The sequence below is a fragment of the Zingiber officinale genome, chromosome 2A (assembly GCF_018446385.1).
Source record: "Zingiber officinale cultivar Zhangliang chromosome 2A, Zo_v1.1, whole genome shotgun sequence".
NCBI lineage: Eukaryota > Viridiplantae > Streptophyta > Magnoliopsida > Zingiberales > Zingiberaceae > Zingiber > Zingiber officinale.
The window spans coordinates 24,498,718-24,517,625 of record NC_055988.1 but is presented as its reverse complement, the minus strand read 5'-3'; the positions used below and the strand labels follow the sequence as shown (position 1 = coordinate 24,517,625).

General features: G+C 38.5%; 1 non-coding gene and 1 pseudogene across 1 annotated transcript; both read right to left on the bottom strand.

The window, feature by feature from the left end:
* Positions 1-1,258: 1,258 nt before the first annotated feature.
* On the bottom strand, positions 1,259-1,355 carry LOC122044754 (annotated as a pseudogene).
* Positions 1,356-14,510: 13,155 nt separating this feature from the next.
* LOC122044591 lies at positions 14,511-14,616 on the bottom strand. Its single transcript, XR_006129624.1, has one exon. It is a non-coding gene; the product is annotated as a small nucleolar RNA R71 (small nucleolar RNA).
* Positions 14,617-18,908: the final 4,292 nt, after the last annotated feature.

Genomic DNA, 18,908 nt, shown 5'->3' with positions numbered 1-18,908 from the left:
GAAGAGTACACTGGTGGACGAGAAGGATGCGGGCTGCGGTCCAAGGGATGAGAAGCTAAGGAGGAAAGCTGCTCAAGGAGAAGGTCAAAGTTGGGTTCGGGTGAACTCAACTCCGGTTAGCCGGAGCATCACCCACGTGAAGAGATCAGCAAAGGAGCTAATCTGTCGTATGGCTGGAAGGCGCCTTCGATGGATAGTACGAAGGCGCCTTCTCGCCTTTAAAGGTGCCTTCCAATAGCCGTTAGCTGCAGATAGAATTTTATCCATAGTGAATAAAACTTATCCGATAGAAGGTGTCTTGGACCTCATTGGAGGCGCCTTCAAGCTGCGGATAGAGTTTTCCAGGGGCTATAAAAAGACCCCTAGACCTAGGAAATCGTCAACAACTTCGGTATTAACTTTCCTAGTCATTCTTGAACTGCCAACATGTGTAAAAGGCTTATATGCCTTCAACGAAGGAGATATTCTAGTACTTTTTCAACGCCTTGGATTAACAACCACCTAGGTTGTAACCAAGTAAAATTCTGGTCTTTTACCTACTCTTTTTAAGTTGTTGCTTCTGTTATTATTGTTATTTTTATTGTACTACTAATCAAATCAAAAGAATGAGAAGGGGTTATCTTTTTTCTTGTAGGTAATTCACCCCCTTCTTGTCATCCCCGCTGCTCCAACACCTTGTTTATTATTTCAATAAAATTTGAAAATTCTGTTTCTTTCTACATTTTAGCACTTGCGTTTGGAATACTTGTAATCTTGTTCTTCCATGCAAAGATCTAATCTTGCAGGGGATTTACTACCACTTGATCCAAAGATAGATAGAGCATACTGAAGAAGAAGAAACTTGCAAAGACGTCAAGAAGAATAAGAATTATCTGAAATAGTAAACAAGCCACTTAAAGATTACGCAGCACCTTATGCATACAGGCTTTGATCTAGCATTACCAGACCACTTATTGAAGCTAATAATTTTGAGATTAAGCCTGCGGTGATCACAATGGTTTAGAAACATCAATTTAGAGGTGGACCACATGAGGACTCAAACCAACACTTGAAAGTCTTTTATGAAATTTGTAGTACAATGAAAAAGAATGGAGTTCTAACGAAAGCAGTAAGATTATTATTATTTGGGTTTTCCTTAAGAGATAGAGCCAAGTAGTGATTTAATTCCTTACTGGCTAATAGCATCACATCTTGGAAGTAATGTGAGCAGCAATTCCTTGATAAGACCTATCCTCCCAATAAAACTGCTCATATGAGGAATTTTATAGAAATTTCAGATAGTTAGATGTAGAATCATTATTTGAAGTATGGGATAGATTTAAAAATATGTTCAGGCAATGCCCACATCATGGACTTGAGAAGTGGTTAATTCTACACACTTTTTATAATAGCATCAACTATCACAGAAAGGTGTCCCTCGACTCTACAGCTGGAGGGGCATTAATGAACAAAAGTTTAGATGAGGCCGAAGATATTATAGAAAGTGTAGCTCAAAACCATCACTAATGGGCATCTAAAAGATGCGGAGGCTCCTACTCTAGAAATCCTAACAAGGCATCAGGAAAGTTTAATATGGATGCAATTACTCTTATGCCCACAAAGTTGGATGCTTTGACTAAAAAGTTTGAGAATATGGGAACTAGTATGGCCAATGCAATTATATATGTATGTGACACTTGTGGAAGCACAAACCATACTGAAGAAACTTGCCCTTTGGGGCCCATCTTTGTGCAAATAGAGCAACTTGAGAAATGCAATGCAATAGTAAGTTATAATCAAAAACAAAATAATCCATATTCCAACACATACAATAATGGGTGAAAGAATCATCCAAATTTTTCTTATCGAAACAATCAAGATCAAGGACCATCTACAAGGGCAAGGCCAAGCTAGCAACCTGGGCAACAAAGCTATCAACAACAACTATCACAAGGCTATCAACTATCCAAGATAGAAAAGATGCTTGAGGAAATTCTTACTGTACAAAAGGAAATAAAAATGAAATCAAGCAACTCACTCAAAGAATGGATAGCTCTAAAAAACATCAAAAGATACAAGATACCCAAATTGTCTAGATAGCCTCATCTTCTTCAAGAGCACTAGGAGTTTTCCTGGGAAAGCTCGATGTGAATCTAGTTGAACACTATAATAGAATATAACTCTGGAATGGAAGGACCTTTGGAGATCCCTAAGTGATTGTTCCTAAAGGGATTGACACTCAAGAAGAGCTCTCTCCTCTCTCACCTAACCTAGCTAGTTAAGATTTCGGATAATGAGGAGATTACCAAGAAGGTTGAAGAGACTGTTCCACTACCACCTCGAAGTCAAATAGTCCCTTTTCCTTAAAGATTAGCTATGACACAAAAGGATGAAGAATTCAATAAATTTATAGAAAAAGTCAAAGAGATTTGTATTGAAGTCCCTCTAATTAATACTCTTCATCAAATGCCCAAGTTCACCAATTTTTTGAAGGATATCATTTCCAATCGAAGAAGAAAAGGAAAGTTCGAGGTCGTGGCGCTAATAAAAGAATGCAGTGCTCTTTTCATGGCAACCTCTCCCCCAAAGTTTTAAGATCCAGGAAGCTTCGTAATTCCTTACACTATAAGAATTGAATTCATAGATAGAGCTTTTTATGATTTTAGGGCAAGTGTTAGCCTCATTCTATATTCAGTTTGTAATAAGGTAGGTTTCAAAAACTTTAAAATAACTACTATGACACTTCAGTTAGTTGATCATTCTTGCAGGTACCTTTTGGGTATCATTAAAGACGTGACAATAGAGGTGGATGGTTGTATCATACCCACTAATTTTGTTATTTTAGACATGGAGGAGGATTCCCAGATCCTAATAATTTTGGGAAGACCTTTCCTTGCGACCATCGGAGCTATTACTGATATGAAAAATCATAATCTATCTCTGGTTATTAGGAAGGGAAGGTTAAAATTTAATTTATCTGAACCTCCTAACCACGTCTCTTCTTTTTTAAGCAATTGTAGCGAGGTGGATGCCCACAAAATTGAGGAATGGAACTTTCATCTTTATGGGAGGCCACCGGATGTAGTACATGATCCGACAATAATTGAGAGAAGGCCCCCAACAAAGAATGAGAAGTATGCCTGTCCTGCAAGGGCAAGAATGAAAGAAGAGTCAACAGCACCAACCCTAGGAGGGGAAGTCATGCCTCTATGGATATAATCTGTATCAACAAAGAGGGTCGAGCTAAAAACCTAAAACAAGCGCTTCTTAGGAGGCAACCCAAGGGTTATTTTCAGTTAGTTTAGTTTATATCTTTATTTTCTGTAGTTAGTTTGTCTTAGACATTTTAAATTTTGTTTTCAAGTTGTGTACAACTTCCACAAAGATGAAAGAGGAGAAAATCAGCCCCTACACACGTCAGGGAGGCAGTTGTGTGACCTTACACGTCCATGTGAAGCCAATAGAGAAAGGAAAGGACTAGGTCGTCTCATTTGACGCCGCCGTGTCAAATGGCAGAAAGAAAGAAGAAGTCGGTCGTGTGACTTCACACGACCATGTGAAGCCAACTAAGAGGAAGCTGACCCAGGCTGTGTCAATTGACACGACCGTGTAAATCCAGTTGAGAGGAAGAAGAAGGCGACTGTATGAATCCACACGACCATGTGACCATGGCAGAGAGGAAGTTGATTAAGGCCGTGTCAACCAACACGATCATGTGAACTCAACCAAATTGAAGATAAATTTAGCTGTGTCAATCAACATGGACATGTGGAGAAACCCTCGATCAGGCTATGTCTTTAAGACATGGCCATGCAGAGACTGTGTCCATGCATCATCATCTCAAAATCACCTTCTCCACCCCTTTCTTCTCTCCAATCCTTTTTCTTCTCAATCCTACTTCATCCACCTCACAAATCTAGATCTAGACCCTCTTTCTCCAAGATCTAGATCTAGATATAAATCCCAAATCTAAATTCAAATCCAAAATTCCCTCATCATCATCATCATCTTCTTCTTCTTCTTCTTCTTCTTTTCTTCCTTATTTTTCAAGATCTACCTCTTCTCACAAAATTTCTTGTCCTTTTTCTTCAATTAATCACTCTCCCTCACTTATCTTCCCATCATGTCTCATCTTTTGAAAAGAATCTAATGTGGAAGTGGCAGATCAAGAGGAGGAAAGGAACCGAGAGGTGACAAAGGCAAGGAAAAAGCGACATCAAAGGACAAAGGTAAGAGGAGTGTATGCGACAAAGGTAACGAGAATGAGTATAATATTATTTTTAGAAATAAAGAACATAAAGATAGATATGATTCTCTTGTTGTTAGAAAGATTGTTTGCACTAGATATATGGATCCAACAACCATGGATGTTATGGGTATTAAGGATGATATGGATTGGATGATTAGCCCTTTTGGTTGGAACGATATGATGTACACACATCTACCAACATATCCCCGTCTCGTCCTTGAATTTTTAAGTTCAATTAATGTCCACTTCACTTTTGAAGAGGATTATATTGGCAATATCAATTTTAGAATGATGAACCAAGAATTCCAATAGGCATTTAGTGATTTTAATATTTCTTTCAGCCTACCTATTGGTGGTGCTCGTAGATTTGATTCGAGTTTTGGCTGCAATGGGTTTTGGACCTATATTATCGGGTTAAAAAATTCTTGTGAGCTCTCTAGGGATAAGGCTTCCCACATGCAAAACCTCGTATTCAGATACCTTCACCTTGTTATGAGCAAAACCATATTTGGTAGAAGAGATAGTGGTGGAGTAGTTAGAAATATGGAACTTTACTCTCTTTGGGATATGCTCAATAAAGCTGATTTTGATACTGGTTTCCATTTTCTACAAAACCTTGTGAGAGCTGGGAAAGCAACCTTAGGGTTGATAGTCTTTGGCGGATTGATCACCTAAATAGCTATAAATCTGGACTGTGAACTTGATGAGTTAGAAGTCATTCATGGGAACAACATAATTGATATGGATGCATGTCTTGCCATGAAAATGATTTGTCAGAATGAGAATGAGTTTGATTTTTCTAAAAAGGATAGTTTTCCAATACCTTTATCTTATCCCGAGCATACTACAGTTTGCAACTTCGCTAATTGGGTTATTACTAAGGCATCTCCCGGGTTTGTTTCCCCCAATAGAGGGCATCATTCCTTGCACTAAGCCCTACATTGAGCTCTCATCATTTCGACACTCGCAGCCGTCCTGATATCCAGAACCTGCTAGACATTCTTTTATCTATAGTACAGATCCTTCTAGATTTGATTTTTCTGATTTTCGTATCTCTTTAGATTTGCTTCATGAGAAGCATAGTGCCCAACAACAAATATTGGAGGGTCACTTCAAATTGTCAGATGACTGGTTCCAAGAGGTACGTGATCATTTTTAGTTCACGAAGAATTTCCAAGGATAGGTGGCCGAGTTTGTTTAGGATTATGATATTGACCAAGCAAGAATGAGACAATTTATGGAGGCCATGAACATCAATAGATATCGGGTAGACACTCTTTACCACTACCATGAGTACCTTGGTCAAACCCCTGGTATGCCTAGTTTCCCTTCCGACCGTCGAGGATGAGGTCCTCCTTTTCCCCCTCCTCCTCCACCATATTGATTTCCTTGGGACGATGAAAATTTTAAGTCTGGGGGTGTTTACATAGCCTAAGTGTTGGGATTTTCGAGCCGCAAAAACCACTTTTGCGTTGCGAAAACTCCGAAATCCCATGCCACCGGATCCGTGAGAATATTAAAATTTTACATGTACACGTTTCTCATCCTAGATCTACTTTAGATCTACATGTTTATAAGTTTATACCTTTGATGCGAAGCCCTTCGCTTATCCCGCTCATCCAAGGTTCGCCGGATCTCAAGGGTGTCAAGTGAACACCCCTCTATGTGTATCCACACGAACAAAAGGTGGAGAAGAAACCTTAGAGTGTGCTAGCACCCTTGAAGGTTTCGGCCAAGGTGGAGGAGAGGGAGAGAAGAAGAAACAAGGAGGAAGAAGATGAAGCCTTGAATAGCACACAAGAGCAATCAACACCACTAAAGTGGCCGACCACTTCAAAAGGGGTTTTTAAACTCCATGGAATGCCAAGAGTCACAACTCTTGATCTCCCTCATGAGGTGGCACACACATGTACTATCCTTGATGATGTGGAACATCATCATTGGCCCACTTAATGTCAACTCACAAATGAGGTGGCAATGGTCAAGTCAAACTTAACCTTTCATCTTCCCTCTCAAGTCAAGTCAAACTTGACCACTTCTCTCCCATGATTGATCAAATCAAACCATTTGATTCAAATCTAACCATTTGATTCAAATCAATTTAATATAATGAATCTCTATTCATTGATTAAATTGATTCAATAAAACATAATCTAAATTAGATCCATTGAATACATGAATCAAATCGAGTCCAACTCAATTAGTTTAATTTGGATTACTCTTAATCCAATTTGGTTCATCATATGAACCTAATCCTCTAGGTACATCAAATGAACATAATCTCCATCTAATTGCCCTTTGTATGTGACCCTAAAGGTTCTTGTAACGTTGGCAATGCTCCTAAACCCATTTAGAAGTATAAGTAATGAGTGGTATCTAGCAACACATCATTACTACCTAAGTTACAAGAATGTTGAGATCCAACATCACCTTGTGACCACTAATTGTGACTCTTCACAATATATAACAAGTGTCCTTCTATCCTTGACACCTAGATTGATCAATGTGAGGCATAGACCGTGTCATCCTCTAATCAATCTAAATCTTGAACTCCAAGTAGACTCACTCTAATCAAATGAGCTCAATATCTCATATTGACTCACTTGGGCATGGCCATGCACTTAGTGGTCTCACTCTATTAAGAATAACGATGTCACCCCTGTTATATAGCAGGGATAGATCTTATCTACATCACTCACATCCCTCCGCATAATTTGTTACATACCCAGTAATCGCCTTTATAGTCCACCCAGTTACGGGTGACGTTTGACGAAGCCAAAGTATGTAACTCGTTATGTAGGGAACCATGGTGACTTCAGGTCCAAGGACTAATAGTTATACTAATAGTCACATGAGAAAGTATATGACACTCATATAATGATCCATGATACTTTCTCATGGCGGGTCATTCAGTATACATTCTGCAATGCATACCCATGTGTCAACTTGATATCTCTATATCCATGACTTGTGAGATCAAGTCATCGAGTTGACCTACATGCTAGTCTCGTCGTATTAACATTGTCCCTGAATGTTAATACTTGACTAGGAATGATTAAGAGTAGTGTTCTCTATATCATCTCACTATCGATTCAACCAATCGATGATATAGATAAGAACTTTCTACTCAAGGACATTATTATACTTAGTTATTTGGCACCAATACAAGTAAGTATAATAACCAAAAAGAAATGTCTTTATATACATAGGAATATGATACAACGAGTCCATACAACAATCATCATATGCCTTTAGCACTTTTGTTTATTTTGCTTGTTTTCATGTTTTTCAGTTCTATGTTACATCTTTGCTTATTTTCATGTAGTGTTTGCTAGTCTTTATTCAGTTTGTTTTGATTGTCACTTCAACTGTCTTTTTAATTGCTTTGTGGCATGTAGGGAACATCAATACTCACATTACTGTTGACTTGTTTAATAGAAAAATGGTTAGCACGTTCATTTCTTGATTCATGTTGCTATGGATATAGTGATAGTATATTTAGTGTACCTCTTTTCTCTATCTCTAGTAGTATGAAATGAACTAAGTATTGTACGGGGATAAGTTTAAGTTTTGGCCTAACCTTAAGGATCTTATCTTCACTTCACTTAAGCTTGAATAGTAGATAATTTTCAAATAGTCATGATTCATCTGAATTATTTAGTACTTTGGTCCCCATGGTGATTTCTTATATTGTATTTTGGTTACTAGATGATCTCGGATAATGTCAACTCATTTGGAAAAATCAAAATCCTAATATTTGCGTTATATTTGCATTTGTGTTAGTGCTTCACCTTTAAAGCACCAAAAAATAAAAAATAATTTAAAAGTAATTTTAAAAATAATGAATAAGGAATTAAAATATAGTTGTTATGAGTGGAAACTAATAATATACCCTTTAAGAACAAGTTAGGTTACTGAGGAAATAAATATTATGTTTCTCTTGATTTCAAGTAGTCCTTTGAGACCTTGTGTAGTCTATGGAATATGAACCAAGTGTGTGGCAAGTAAGTACCTATCATTGGAAATATTAGGAACTCAATTGGATGACAACTTGATTAGGAAAAAATTGAAGCTTAAAGTGCTTGAGTCATTTATTGCACTATACACAAGAACTTATGCTTAGGTCATACTTAGGTTACTCCACAATCATGCTCACCAATGAAACTAGTTGATAGAGTTAGACAAGTGTACTAAGGATTATGATATATTATAGGAGCTCATGAATTTAGATTGCGGCATTTTGCTTGAGGACAAGCAAATGTTCAAGTCTAGGGATGTGATGTGCATAGATCTTATACACTTTTATGCATATTGTAATACACATTCATGTACTTTATTTGTGTATTTCTACACCTCTTATTATACTTTCAATATAATTACTCTTTTTTATTGGAGATCTTTGTTAGTTAGAGCCCTAGAGCCAATCATTTGATGATTGTTGTATGGACTCATTGTATCATATTCTTATATATAAAGGCATTTGGTTTTTGGTTATTATGCTTACTTGTATTGGTGACAAATAAACTAAGTATAATAGCGCCCTTGAGTAGAAGGTTCTTACCTATATCAATCGATTGGTTGAATCGATAATGAGATGATATAGAGAACACTACTCTTAATCATTCCTAGTCGAGTATTAACATTCAGGGACAATGTTAATGCAATAAGACTAGCATGTAGGTCAACTCGATGACTTGATCTCACAAGTCATGGATATAGAGATATCAAGTTGACACATGGGTATGCATTGGAGAATGTATACTGAATGACCCGCCATGAGAAAGTATCATGGATCATTATATGAGTATCATATACTTTCTCATGTGGCTATTAGTATGACTATTAGTCCTTGGACCTGAAATCACCATGGATCCCTACATAAGGAGTTATGTACTTTGGCTTCGTCAAACGTCACCCGTAACTGGGTGGACTATATAGGCGATTACTGGGTATGTAACAACTTATGCAGAGGGATGTGAGTGATGTAGATGGGATCTATCCCTCCTATATGACGGGAGTGACATTGATATCCTTGATAGAGTGAGACCACTAAGTGCATGGTCATGCCCAAATGAGTCAATATGAGATATTGAGCTCATTTGATCGAGTGAGTCTACTTGGGATTCAAGATTTAGATTGATTAGAGGATGACACGGTCTATGCCTCACATTGATCAATCTAGATGTCTAGGATATAAGGACAATGTCATATATTGTGAAGAGTCACAATTAGTAGTCACAAGGTGATGTTGGATCTCAACATTCTTGTAACTTGGGTAGTAATGATGTATTGCTAGATACCGCTCATTACTTATGCTTCTAAATGAGTTTAGGAGCATTGCCAACGTAAAAAGAGGTTATAGGGTCACACACAAAGGACAATTAGATGGAGATTAGGTTCATATGATGAACCAAGAGGATTAGATTCATGTGATGAATCAAATTAGATTAAGAGTAATCCTAATTGAACTAATTGAGTTGGACTCAAGTTGATTCATGTGTTCAATGAGTCTAATTTAGATTATGACTAATTGAATTAATTTAATTAAATGAATTAGATTCATTATATTAAGTTGGTTTGAATCAAATGGTTAGATTAGATCTACCATGAGAGAGATTTGGTCAAGTTTGACTTGACTTGAGAAGGAAGATGAAAGGTCAAGTTTGACTTGACCATTTGCCACCTCATTTGTGAGTTGGCATTAAGTGGCCAATAATGGTGTTACACATCATCATGTTTAGCATATGTGTGTGCCACCTCATGGAGGTTACAAATCTCCTCTTTAATGGCCACATTAAATGAGAATGGAGGTTACAACTCCAATAGTGGCCGGCCACTTATGGTTGAATGGATGGATTAATTTTCATTCAAGAAAAGTAACTCTCATCTTCTTCCTTGCTCTCATTCTCCTCTCCCTCTCCTCCTCCTTGGCCGAACCACCTAAGGTGCTAGCACACCTTTGTTTGGTCTTCTCCACCTAGTTTGTTCATGTGGATACGCATAGAGGATCGTACACTTGACGATCTTGAGATCCGGTGAACCTTTGGACGAGCGGGATTGCGAAGGGCATCGCATCAAGGGTAAAATCTCTCAACCATGTAGCTCTAGTGTAGATCTAGAGGTAAGAAACTCGTACACGTAAAATTTTATTTTATTTTACTTCGCACGGATCCGGTGGCATGGGAATCAAGGTTTCCGTAACGCGAAAAAATGGTTTTTGCGGCCCGAAATTCCCAACAATCTTCTCTTTGTGTATTTTTATGCTTACAAGAGTCACTTTTTAGGTGAAAAGGGCACTCGTAGACAATTAGGAGAGCAAACAAATATAGAAGACTCTAGCCGTGTGAATTCACACGATCGTGTCAAAGAAGTAGAGAAGAAAAAGGACATGGTCGTGTGCCTCCACAAGGCCGTGTGGCCTACCAGAGGAGAAGCAGAACATGGTCGTATGACTTCATATGGTCGTCCCACCCGTTTAAAAAACCAAGCAAGACACGGCCATGTGAATCCACACGGCCTTTCCACCTAATTCGAGGCTAAGAAGAAGGTGGTCGTGTGGATGTCATATGGCCATAGCACGGGCCGTGTTAGGCCCATCCCTAACACTATATAAGGGTATCTCTTCCCCTTTCTAAGGGGAGGAAGGTTCTCCCTTTGGGAGATCCATCTTGGTGCTGATCTACGCTCTTCTTGATCTTCGTTCAATGATCCAAAGACATTTCCATCACCTTATAGACTCCGGGAGTGAAAGATTGGATCCAAAGATCACTTCACGTGATTGGATAAGCTTCTACTCCCTTCTTCTTCTAGTTGAGTTTTGATGGTTGCAATTCTTATATCTTTGGATCTTTTTCTTCTTGCCATGGAGTAGATCTATTATTCTAGGATTAAGGGAGTAATTACGGTGTAGATTAATGTAAGAACTCATGAATATGCTAATTTCCTATCTAGATGACATTCTCATGCTTTGTATCTATTTGATCTTATGAGTATACATTGTGTTTGAGTTTAATTCTCATGTTTGATTGAAAGGTTATGTAGAATTATTGATCCCGGAGGGGATGCCCTAGATTGTATGACTGAGAAGCACTAGTGAAAAGGGTGACCCGTTTCTGGACATCTAGGGCATCACCTTGAAAGGAGAATCAATTTCCCATAAGTAGGAAATTGTACATAATTGTTATCTTTATCTCTATGGTTATTAAGTATGAGTGTGTTCTTGTGATTGTATGACCGAGAGGCCCTAGTGATAGGGGGTGACCCATTATCAGACTTCATAGGAATCACTTCTGTTTAATAGCAAGGAATATTGATCCAAATAGTATGCCAACTTGACCACTGCAGGGGAGAGCTGGTAATGAATCTAACTTCCTACAAGTACATGTTAATTGAGAGTAGGTAATTAGTGGACCATGATACATTGATAAACATCACAATGAAACCGAACCCCTAGAATATTTCCCCAAACCAAGTTTCCTCCTCCTCCTCTCTCTCTCTTTCCTCTTCTCAATCTATTTCCCTTTGCATAGAGCGTAACTTTCAACCGTCAATTATTTAGCTAATTCTCCATGAGAGATGACTAGTGCTTATAACCAGTCCCTGTGGGTTTGACAATCTTTTATATTACTAATGACGTAACCATGCACTTGCTGTAGGCAAACACCTAAAGCACTCAGCATCATAAAGCTCTCTGTGCGCCTGAACGGAAGAAAAAATTGGCTGGGGCTAAAGCAGTCAGCATCATAAATCTCTCCATGTGCATCCAGCTGATGTGCGTTGATTATATACACTTTTATGCATGTTTAGACGCACATCTACTTGTATTTCATTTGCATAATTTATGCTTATCGCACCATATTTCTTTATAATATCATACTTTCATTATGTTCTGTTCGGAGATCTACTCTTTGCTTATTTTTATTGACAGGACGCTATTTGGAGCGAAAATGGAGCAAAAACTCACACAGGAACTTGGGCCGTGTAGGCCACACGGCCGTGTGGCCATTATCATGTTCAGGCCATGCTTGGAATCCATATTTGAAGAGGGCCACGACCGTGTGAGACACACGGCCGAGTCAACATCCTGTGGCCAAGCAACATACGGCCGTGCCAACGATCCAGAGGAGAGAAAGGTCACGGCCGTGTGACCTCGGCAGAGAAGAAAAAGACCACAGCCGTGTGAGCCACACGGCTGTGTGACTCAACCCGAGAAGAAGCCATGTAAGGCCATGTGGATTCCACACAGTCGTGTGACGAAGAACACGGGCCATGCCACGCCAAAATAGGGTTATGCTGAATTCTAGGCAGATTGCAGACCATTCGTAATTTGGCCATAACATTGTGCTCCATTGGATTTTTGGGATGTTATTTAAACCAAAACGTAACTGACTTCAAGATCTATAACTTTTCTTCAGATCCAACAAAGAGAAAGCATTGTCTTCCTATGCTAAATTGCACGGCTGTGCCTCCCAACTGCGGGTTCAATTGGACCTCTGCCGAGACTGCAGACCAAACTTTGAACCACCATAACTTTTGGCTTGGTTAGAGCCAGGGCTCGATACAAGTATCAGATTGAAGATAATTTCAAGAGCTATAACTTTGGTTCAGGGTAATCATGAGAAAACCTGGTTTAATGGGTGAAAAATTTGGTTTATCAGACCCCTGTAATCCTGGTTTTCCTGGGCAACTTGGAGGAGGTATAAAAGGGTCAAGAACCCTATTCTTGGCATCTTTGGTTCGGGACTCCATCCCTCTCATTGGGAAAGGGTTCTCCCCTTCAGGAGAAACCTTAGAGCTTCATCCACTGTCATCTCTTTACGTTTCGTCCATCTCCAGAACAAGGAGGCATCACCAAGACATCGGAAACCTCGACAAGCATCTCTTCTTCCCCTTCTTCTCACATCAAGGGTTGTAAGTGTGCTTTACTTTATGTTTTGGGGTTGTTCCTCTCTCGCAATGGAGTAGATATCCTTTTCTAGGATCAGGGAGTAGTTGTGGATAGGGTTTGATGTAAGACTCATGTTTGTACCTTTACTAGTTGGATGATTTCTCTTACTTCGTTTCTATTTCATATGCTTGTTGCCTCGTCATATTAATTAATTGTGTAGGAATTGCTAATTTCGTAAAGAGAAGATCTTAGATCGTATACCCGAGGGGCCCTAGTGACAGGGGTAATCCGTTCACGGACATCTAGAATATTCCCTTGAAAGGAGAGGCAAATTCTCCACAAGTAAGAGACCAAACCAAACCCCTATCTCTTTCCCTAATAATACTGATTAGATTTGTATTCTTGTGATCTATCGAGGCGCCCTAGTGACAGGAGTTAATCGTAACAGGATTTCACAGGGATCTTCTCTGTTAGTACTTAAGGATAGTAGCTTTAACTTCCGGCGAATGTATGTTGATTGACAATTAGGAAAAGATAGAATATGATATATCAAGTTCCACCACAACGAAACTGAAATCCTAGAATCCATCTCCCAAAGCTCAATTCCCTCCAAGATCAATTCTCTCATTCTTCTCTTCCTCTTTTCGATCACTCTCACTAGTTTGCAAGCGCCAAAGCTGACTTTCGACCGTCTAGCCAACTTAATTTGCGACATCTCTAGTGTTTAATCAACAGTCCCTATGGTTCGACAATCTTATATATTACTGATGACGAATCTGTGCACTTGCGGTTCGTAACAAGTTTTTGGTGTCGTTGCCAGGGACTGTTCGTATTAACATTAGTAGATTAGCAATTTAGTTAATCTAGACTGGTGAATAGTTTTTGTTTTTCCATTTTCATAATTAAAAAAAAAATATTGCATTTTGTTTCTTGTTTTTCATATAGCATTTTATTTCTTATCTTTAATTCTTCATTTTTGTTTTTGTCAAAAAAAAATTTCTTGAATATCGATGAGCACTAACATGTCAAGCAGACCCTTAAGAGATTTCTCGGCACCTATTTCTGCAAGATTTATGTCTCCCATTATGCAACGTCATATTGAATCAGAAAATTTCCAACTAGACCCAGAGTTAATTTTCATGATACAAGGTCACAAATTTGGAGGAGAAGTATCAGAAAGTCCTTATCTGCACCTTGAGACATTTTTAGAGCTTTGTGATATGGTGGGTTGTGAAGAAGTGTCAGCAGATGCAGTTCGGTTGATGGCATTTCCTTTTAATATCAAGGATAAAGCAAGGACTTTGTTATATTCTCTCCATCCTCAAAGCATCTCAAGTTGGGAATAATTGGAGAAGTAATTTCTGAATCATTTTTTCCCTCCAAGCAAAACAATTTACATGAGAAATTGAATCACAAATTTTGCTCAGGCATATGGAGAATCATTATTTGAAGCATAGAATAGATTCAAGAGTCTACAAAGACAGTGCCCTCATCATGGTTTGAAAAAATGGATGACCCTGCACATATTCTATAGGGGAATTTCTTTCTCAGATAAGTGTATGTTAGATTCATCAGCTGGAGGTTCTTTTATGGATAAGAGTATAGATGAAGCATATATGTTAATTGATCAAGTGGCGTTGAACCTCCATGAATGGTCGAACAAAAGTTGGATGGAATCTCCCTTAGAAATTCAAGAAGTACAAGCCATATATACAAAAGAGTCTGTCAAACAAAATACAATTCAACCATCCAAGAGTTTTGAAATCCACAAGTCACAGAATAAGGAGTTCAAACATTTGGGGGCAAAAATTGATAACATTGTTTCAAAATGGTTCAAACAAGATCCTCCTCCTACACAGATAGTGTCTAGTGAATAGTATAATAATTTTAAGTTGAGAAGTGGTAAGAATCATGAAGAACTATTGAAGAAGGATTTATTTAGAATTGAGGAGAAGAACAATAGAAGACCTCAAGAACTCAGTTTCATTACTCCAGGAAGTTCCCAAAGGCCACAAGTATCTTTCTCTCAACGATTGATCGCACCTACACTAGATAAGCAAGTTGGACCTCCTCTGCAAGCTCAAAGGGAGTATGGGAAAAAGGAAGTACCTTTCCCAAGACCTTCACTAAAGGTTCCTTTTTCACAAAGGCTAGTGAGGGTCAATGAAAATGAAGACTTTGGCAAATTCTGTGACACTAATATGGTTGAGTGTAGATTTCTGGATGTATATGAAGATAAGGACTCTTCAGATGAGGATTTTGATGATAATGCAGTGGATAACAAGTTTTCATATTTACCTTCTGGGTTTACAGGGCGTTATGATGAAATTGAATTTTCAGATGATGAATGTGATGTGGTAGATCAACTTAAAACTGCAAAATGAATTTAGTGATCCTCCTATAGATGATTCTCCCACTAAGGATATTGGTGTTGGTTTATTTTTTGATGCTTGTGTCGATGATGATGTTATGAAAGGAAGTGTAGGGAGCTATGTTATGGAAGCAGCATCTCAAGAATCACCTCCTTTATCCACACAACCTTCTGAGATTATAAGAGTTGCAAGGATTGAACATGTTGTAGACCAATGTGTAGGGACTTGTGCAATAGAAGCAAAGCCCCAAGAATCATCACTTTCAGAAGCACCACCACTTGAGTCAGAGCTAGAGACAATACAAGATTCAGAAGTCACATCTATATATTTAGAACTTTCAGGTATCTCTTAGCAATGCGAGGTTAGTATTTCTAATGATCTTTTAGAAAATTTTATAGATGTACTTATAATTGATTTTGTTAGATATGATTCAATTTTTGATACATATTCAGTTCATCTTAATAAGGTTCTAGTTCTATCTAATATAGAATGCTTGGGAGAGATATGTTTTTCTTTTGGGTGTGCAGATTTTCAAGAGGCCAATAATTGGAAGCTAAGACTGAACCGTCTTCGACCACTTGAAAGAACTTCAAAGAAGACGAAGATGGAGAGAGTTTACTCTGTAGCCCTTTTGATGAAAGCTCTCTCTATAATAAGAGCCCTTGGTAGGAGGGTGTTGAAATATCTTACCCCTCCAAGAGCGAGATTTCGATGAATTTAATAAGGTGGTCGAGCTAATGATCTTAAACAAGCGCTTCTTGGGAGGCAACCCAAGTTCAATCTTATTTTCATTCATGTTTTTAGTTCCTTTCTAGTTTCATTTCTTTCCTCATAATAAGTATGTATCCTTTACTTAATTTTTGTTGTCAATTTTCTTTTATAAGACTCAAAGATTAGGAGGAGTGCAATTACATGATGGAGAAGTTAATGACATTTGGCACACATCATTTGGTAACTTCTCTTATTTTTAATCTCCTCCACATTGTTTTAGTTTTCATTGGGACAATGAAAATTTTAAGTCTGGGGGGATGCATTAGATGCATTTGGTTTAGTTTAGTTTTTGCTTTTGCATACTTCTTTTTGCCTAATAAAATTTGCTAATCGCATCATTCATCACATCATGATTGTTTGTTCTTTAATGCAAAATACTAGCATGTTTCATCTAGATATTTATGTTGTGTGATTTGGTATGCTAGTATGCCTATTGATCTTTATTTTCCTATCCATAGTAGCATGAAGTGAGCATTGTTATTACTAGAAAAATTTGAATATTGGCCTAGTTTTAGGATCTCTTCACATTATGCTTGACTTTGATGGTAGATATTTTTGAAAATAGTCATGATTCATAGAACCGAACTAGTACTCTTGTTTCTATGGTGACCTCTCAACTACATTTTGGTTATTGGATAAACTCAGATCATGTAAGCTCATTTGAAAAAATCAATCCCAAAAAAATTATAAATAAATAAAAAATAAAAGTTTGTTCAAGTTTGATACTTTGCAAACATAATAAAAAAAAAAAAAGGGATAAAAAATAGTTATCATGAGTGGAAACGAGCAATTCACCCCTTTGAGACCGAGTTAGGTTACTGGGGAAATGAATGTTATGTTTCTCTTGATACTAAGTATTCCTTTGAGACATTGTGTAGATGATGCATAGTATTTTTGAGGGAAACGAACCTTGCGTGTGGCAGGTAAGTGCCTATCGCTGGAAGTATAAGGAACATGGTTAAATAAAAAATTGACTAGGCATAGAGATTGATACTTGAAAAAGTTAGGCCACTTATTACACTGAGCACGGAGAAATTCTACTTAGGCTACACTCGAATAATTTTTGTATCATGCTCATCAATGAAACTATATGATAAGTTTATATTGATTCATTAAGGATTATTACATGCCAACTAACCACATGAATCTAGATTGTGGGTTTTACTTGAGGACAAGCAAAGGTTTAAGTCTGGGGGGTGTGATGTGCGTTGATTATATACACTTTTATGCATGTTTGAACGCACATCTACTTGTATTTCATTTGCATAATCTATGCTTATCACACCATATTTCTTTATAATATCATAATTTCATTATGTTCTGTTCGGAAATCTGCTCTTTGCTTGTTTTTATTGAAAGGACGTTATTTGGAGCGAAAATGGAGCAAAAAACGCACACAGGAGCTTGGACCGTGTAGGTCGCACGACCATGTGGCCATTAGCATGTTCAGGTCGTGTCAAATGGCATGGCCGTGCCAAGAATCTAGATTTGAAGAGGGCCACGGATGTGTGAGACACATGGACGTGCCAACATCCCGTTACCAAGCAACATACGGTCGTGCCAAATGGCACGGCCGTGCCAACGATCCAGAGGAGAGAAAGGTCACGGTCGTGTGAATCCACACGGTCGTGTGACCTCGGCAGAGAAGAAAAAGGCCACGACCATGTGAGCGGCCATGTGACTCAACACGACAAGAAGTCGTGTGAGGCCGTGTGGATTCCACACGGCCGTGTGATGAAGAACACGGGCCGTGCCACGCCAAAATAGGGTTGTGCTGAATTCTGGGCAGATGGCAGATCGTTCGTAATTTGGCCATAACTTTGCACTCCTTTGGAGTTTCGGGATGTTATTTATACTAAAACGTAGCTGACTTCAAGATCTACAACTTTTCTTCAGATCCAATAGAGAGAAAGCATTGTCTTCCCATGCTAAATGGCATGGTCGTGCCTCCCAACCGTGGGTTCAATTGGACCTCCCTCAAGACTGCAGATCAAACTTTGAATCGCCATAACTTTCGACTCAGTTGGAGCCAGGGCTCGATCCAAGTATACAATTGAAGATAATTTCAAGAGATACAACTTTGGTTCAGGGTGAATCACAAGAAAACCTGGTTTAATGGGTGAAAAACTGGTTTACCGGACCCCTGTAATCCTAGTTTTCCTGGGCAGCTTGGAGGAGGTATAAAAGGGTCAAGAACCCTATTCTTGGCATCTTTGGTTCGGGACTCCATCCCTCTCATTGGGAAAGGGTTCTCCCCTTCAGGAGAAACCTTAGAGCTTCATCCACTGTCATCTCTTTACGTTTCGTCCATCTCCAGAACAAGGAGGCATCACCAAGACATCGGAAACCTCGACAAGCATCTCTTCTTCCCCTTCTTCTCACATCAAGGGTTGTAAGTGTGCTTTACTTTATGTTTTGGGGTTGTTCCTCTCTCGCAATGGAGTAGATATCCTTTTCTAGGATCAGGGAATAGTTGTGGATAGGATTTGATGTAAGACTCATGTTTGTACCTTTACTCATTGGATGATTTCTCTTACTTCATTTCTATTTGATATGCTTGTTGCCTCGTCATATTAATTGATTGTGTAGGAATTGCTAATTTTGTAAAGAGAAGATCTTAGATCGTATACCTGAGGGGTCCTAGTGACAG